The sequence below is a fragment of the Danio rerio genome, chromosome 20 (genome assembly GCF_052040795.2).
Source record: "Danio rerio strain M-AB ecotype USA chromosome 20, GRCz13ab, whole genome shotgun sequence".
NCBI classification, from domain to species: domain Eukaryota; kingdom Metazoa; phylum Chordata; class Actinopteri; order Cypriniformes; family Danionidae; genus Danio; species Danio rerio.
The window spans coordinates 41,686,349-41,692,500 of record NC_141040.1 but is presented as its reverse complement, the minus strand read 5'-3'; the positions used below and the strand labels follow the sequence as shown (position 1 = coordinate 41,692,500).

The following is a 6,152-nucleotide window of genomic DNA, read 5'->3' as shown; positions in this document are numbered from 1 at the left end:
TAAACTCGGTCCCCAAGGGCCGGTGTCCTGCATGGTTTAGCTCCAACTTCGTTCAACACACATCCCTGGAAGTTTCTAGTATACCTAGAAAGAGCTTGATTAGCTTGTTCGGGTGTGTTTAATTAAGATCGAAACTAAAATATGCAGGACAAAGGCCCTCCAGGACTGACTTTGGACATGCCTGATCTATAGCCATAAGAAAACCAAACAATGTCAATAGTTGTCATCATACTTCATCAGTAGATTGATAAAATTAGAAATGATCTTTTTTGTATTACCCGCTTTCTCAAATGTTATCTTTGAATATGCAAATGAGGTCATGAAGTAGGTGTTAGTTTACATGTACAGTTGAAGTCAGAATTATTAGCCCCTTTTGAATTTTTTTCTTCTTTTTAAAATATTTTCCAAATGATGTTTAACAGAGCAAGGACATTTTCACGGTATTTCTGATTATATTTTTTCTTCTGGAGAAAATCTTACTTGTTTCATTTAGGCTAGAATAAAAGCAGTTTTTGATTTTTTTTTTAAACATCATTTTAGAGACAAAATTATTACCCCCTTTAAGCTATATTTTTTCTCGATAGTCTACAGAAAAAAACACTGTTATACAATAACTTGCCTAATTACCCTTACCTGTCTAGTTAACCTAATTAACCCAGTTAAGCCTTTAAATGTCACTTTACGCTAAATAGTAGTGTCTTGAAAAATATCTAGTAAAATATTATTTACAGTCATCATGGTAAAGATAAAATAAATCTGTTATTAGAAATGAGTTATTAAAAACATTATGTTTAGAAATATGTTGAAAAAAATCTGCTCTCCATTAAACAAAAATTGGGGAAAAATAAATAAGAGGTCTAATAATTCAGAGGGGCTAATAATTCTGACTTCAACTGTATGTCTAGCACAAAAATCTGAACACTGAATAATCTCAGGTACAAACTTTTTTCTGTTTTTAACATTTTTTTCAAAAATGCTTCTTTTCAGAATTTGTAGAATTGTATGCACAATATAAATTTGTAAATTTATAACGATAACCCTTTATAAAAAAGAAAGAAAAAAACTCATATGAAAAAAAATGTGTAAGTGCTGCTGAAGTAGAAGACCTATTCTGAAAAACACTCAAATCTAACATACACCAATTGCTAGGTAAAATATAATGGTTTTGTTGTTAAAGCTAAAATAATATTAATAGCAAGCAGCTATAATACACAATTCACAACGTGTTTTTGGCGATGAAAAGCCACATACTAATAATAAAAAAAAAAATCTCTAAGTTGTCTTAAAACATGAAAACACTAAAAAACACTATCCGGGAATCGGATACAGACCTAAATAACTCTACAGCTCATTCTGATTGCAAACAGACTGCAGCAAAACAAACGGTAAACAGTAACAATAAGGTACAGATACCCCAGTAAATAGTCCGACTTTCCAACATCAATTTAATTCACAATGTGCATAAACCATGTGGGTATTATTTTCAGATTTAGGCAAATGTGCAGCTGCCAAATTGCTTGAGCAATTAGCAATTTTCATTTGACCCTGAAGTGCTGAGGGTTTGAGCGGGAATATCTCACCTATATATATTCCCCGTCCCTCCAAACGGGATGCAACCTTATCTTGCTCGTTATCCAGGCCCAATAAGTAAAACATGACTGTACCCTACTTTTTTATTTCGCGTTGTAACCTTGAACAAACACCTACTGTGCCTGTACAAACGGGCCTAGTAAACAGTACTTCCTGTGATTCCCACATCTGAACAATGAACACTAGGTGGAGTTAAAGTGCACTGTTTTTGTGAACCTGCTCAGTTGCCTATTGAGGTAAGTTGTCAACTTCATTGTGGATGGATGGATGGATGGATGGATGGATGGATGGATGGATGGATGGATGGATGGATGGATGGATGGATAGATAGATAGACAGATAGATAGATAGATAGATAGATAGATAGATAGATAGATAGATAGATAGATAGATAGATAGATAGATAGATAGATAGATAGATAGATAGATAGATAGATAGATAGATAGATAGATAGATAGATAGATAGATAGATAGATAGATAGATATGGAGATATGGATAGAGTGGAATGTAGAATATTAGATGTAGAAATTAAGTTTACAACTGTCACACTTAAAGTATTTTAAGAACTAATAATTGGCCTATTTCAATTCAAGTAGTACTGGAGTATTTGGAAGTATTCTATGGTCATACTCAAAACTCATACAAGTATTAATCTGTTATTTCAGCCAAACAAAAATAAGTACAAAAAAATAGACTAATGAAGATCTGGTGTGCTACACGCTGTGATAGCTGTTTGAGTGAATAAATTAGCTATTTTTAAAGCGTTGATGTTGCCTTTTTTATATACTATAAGTCTTAACTAATAGGCCTACAAAAATTACTTTCAACACGGAGAGACTTTATACCTGAGGCATCTTGATATAAACTACTGTAATACAGTTAGCAAAGATGATTTAATATTCTTTTTGCATGTATTATTAAAGGTTTAAGGCGGAAAGTGCAGCTGAGGGTCAGTGAGAGTCCAGGGGACATTGTCTAAAACACTGCACCTGTGCATATGAGGCAGACGAAGAGAGCAGGAGACTGTGCTGCTTTCCAAGACAGAAAAATAGCTTTATCCTCATATTCTCTCATTCATTATTATTTTTTTATGTTGTATTGGTTGGTTCAAGGATGGATAATCATGAACCAACTGTTTCACTATAGGCTAGTTTCCAATGATAATTCTGTCGATTTTATAAAGCTTCTTCAGAGGTCAGTGTTCTGAGAAAACGGAAAAGTTATTGATTTACTGATTGATTCAGTGAGCCATTCTGCAAGCCTTCCTTATTTTCATAAGACACTTTGAGCAATTAACTGAACTCTCACTGCTTAATTACATTAATAAACACTTACATAACGCATAAACTTTTTAAAATATTTGCAGTTGAAGTCAGAATTATTATTTGATTTTGGTTTTCTTTTTTTTAAATATTTCCCAAATGATGTTTAACAGACCAAGGAAATTTTCACAGTATGTCTGATAATATTTTTTTCTTTTGGAAAAAAATCATTTGTTTTACTTTGGCTAGAATAAAAGCAGTTTTTAATTTTTTTAAAAGCTATTTTCAGGACACAATTTTCAGCCCTTTTAAGGTATATTTTTTACTGATAGTCTGTAGAACAAATAATCATCATACAATAACTTGCCGAATTACTCTATAATTCATATAGAGTATAGTTACCCTAATTAACTTTGTTAAGCTTTTAAATGTCACTTTAAGCTGTATAGAATTGTCTTAAAAAACATCTAGTAAAATAGTATTTACTGTCATCATGGCAAAGATAAAAGAAATCAGTTATTAGAGATAGGTTTTTAAAACTATTATGTTTTATTTATATATATATATATATATATATATATATATATATATATATATATATATATATATATATATATATATATATATATATATATATCTTTTATCAAATAAAATATATTGTGCTATATATATGATGTAAAATTCCATACAGCAAAGACTGGCACAAAGAATTCAAAACCTGGTTAAACTTTATTTTGATGGTTTTCTTTAGACAGTGTGTTGACTAAGTAACTTTGCAACTACATATCAACTAACACTCATTAGAGTTTTAGTAGAGTATTAATAGATTGATAGGTTAGGGTTAGGGCTAGTGGAACATCGTCGACATGTCCTTGCAAAGTTAATGATCATTAGAATTTTTTTTGAAGCCCATCTATCCAGCAACCTATTAGCACCTTTAAAGCAAACAGACTGCTAATACCAACGCTGCCTCATTGGAAATACATGCTTTAGTCTGGGCTAGACAATACGGCAAAACAAATTATCAAGATATAATGTTTTATATAATTCAGTATCTAATATTACGTCATATTTTTTAACAATCCATTTAGAAATAAAGTCCATAATTGTTTTTTAAATTTTATTATCATTTAACCACTTTATTTTAATTGACTGACATTACTAAAGCAAATAGTTTTAATAGTAAAAAACAAAATAAGTAAAAAAGGGCCACATTGGAAATAATACATTTGGATGGCCCCTAAGCTTAATGCCATTCATTTCAAAGTGCATGCTCATACCGAACTTTTTTAAAACAATTTTCCTGCAGTTTTTATGTATGTTCTTCAAATAAATACAACAATGTTTAAGATTTTTACTAAAAACATTTGCCTTACCTGTTCCATTTCTTATGGACAATTTTCTGGCATGGTCAGTTTCCTCAGTAGAGTACTCGGGTTTCCAAAGAGATAAACGCAATGTATAACTATGTGGTCGCAGAGCACTTTTGTCTAACGTTTGCTTTGGAAACTATTGATTTGGTTAAGGTCAGTGGTTCACTGGTCTAGTTCTTCTCGTGGACATGTAAAAGAAGAATGTGAATGTGTAGCTGAAAAATACAACAAAAAGAACCATAAGTATTTCTGATTCACAAAAGTGCTCTCTAGTAGATTTGTCATCTGAAACAAGCAACATAATGATTTTACATTTTACGATAATGTAGGTTGAGGCATACTTACAATGGGCCTGGGCTGACTAATATTTTAATGACAGGTAGTTAACACCATGCTCAAAGGGGGCCATCAAAATAAGTTTTGAAATTTCTCATCAAAGATTTTCCAAAAAAAAAAAATTAATAAAAAAAAAATCTAGGCTACAAGACAACAACAAGAGTTCAATTCACATTTTAACTTGCATTTAGTGACACAGTGTCCCTAGTTGAGCGTTTTATTTTTTAAATAGTCTGTCAAACTATTCATAAAGCCATTATTTGTTTAACTTTTGCATTTAAAACTATAGGGAAGGGTTTAGGTTAGTGGCACACTGGTCTAGTTCTTCTTGTGGACGTGTACAAGAAGGATGTGTATGTGAAACATAGAACAAAATACACACTAATGCATTGGAGATTCACAAATATGAACACAGCGCCCTCTAGTAAATTTGTCATCTGAAACTAACAGCAAAACATTTTACAATAATCTAGGCTATGGTATACTTACAATGAACCTGGGGTCACTAATACTCTAAGGATAGATAAGGATGTTTGAAGGGGGCCATTAAAAAAAGTTTTGAAGTTTCTCATCAAAGATCACCACAAAGAAAAAAAAAACTATGCTACAAGACAATAACAACAGATTAATTCACATTTTAACTTGCATTTAGGTACACACTGTCCCTAGTTAACAAATTTCAGGAGCCTGAGCATTTTTTTTTTCTCCAGCCTGTCAAACTGTTCATTAAGTCTCTCCCACAGCTGCAGGAAGAAACCATTTGGAGCTGTGAAGTTCTCCTTCCTCCTCCACAGATCCTCACCTCACAGATCTAATTGCCGTAGCCAGGGGCTCTGTGACCAAATATGTTGTTTTGTGTTGCGCCCAGCCTTTAATTATCTCTACTGAATGCAAAACTAAGCCTAATCTGGACTAATGAGAAGTCAAAAAGTGAGCTAAATAGAACTACGGGTGGGAAAAAATAACCCCTGCGGTGTTGCACAGAATACATCAGTTTGCCCCCACTGTGATTAAATGACAGGCACCATTGAGGACCGTTCTCGACAACTTTCACGCCACCGTTCATATCACGTATGAATGAAACAAAGTTTGAAACGATCACTAGAGCAATTGCTTCCAAAAATGGCAGCAAGAACTGTTTTTGAACTGGAGTCTGGCACGCAGATGCTTATATTGAGATGTTTCAATTGACTTTTATTGTTTTAATTAAGATGGAGGTTTACCACAATGGGCTTCCCTTGGTTTGGGAAAAGACTTGGTCTGTCTAGGCTTTGCACTTTGAAAAAGGTGGGTTTCCTCTCCAGGCTGCAGTTTAGACTTTGTTCTTCAAACCTCCAATCCAAACACAGTGCATAATTTAGATGAAAATAAATTCATCATTTAGATTCAAAGCATCTTTCCAAAGAATTCTCTCTCCCTCTTTTTCCCTAGCGACATTCACATTGGATGATGTCAAACGGCACCTGTCCATAACATTGCGAAGAGCCGCTTAGCAGACTGATCCAGGGACAGTGATAGGGGTGTGGTGGAGGGCTGGAGGTGTGTAGAGAGTGGCAAGAGTTTTTTGAGAGACTCCACAACCTGCTCTC

General features: G+C 33.3%; 1 protein-coding gene across 2 annotated transcripts in view; it reads right to left on the bottom strand.

Moving 5' to 3' along the window:
* The window catches only part of aig1 (androgen induced 1), a 260,128-nt gene extending 258,355 nt beyond the window's left edge, over window positions 1-1,773 (bottom strand). For both annotated transcript variants that reach the window (XM_087298557.1, XM_087298558.1), the window contains exon 1: window positions 1,581-1,773. The gene's annotated coding sequence lies outside the window, so the exon portion shown is untranslated. The remainder of the gene's footprint in view (window positions 1-1,580) is intronic.
* Window positions 1,774-6,152: the final 4,379 nt, after the last annotated feature.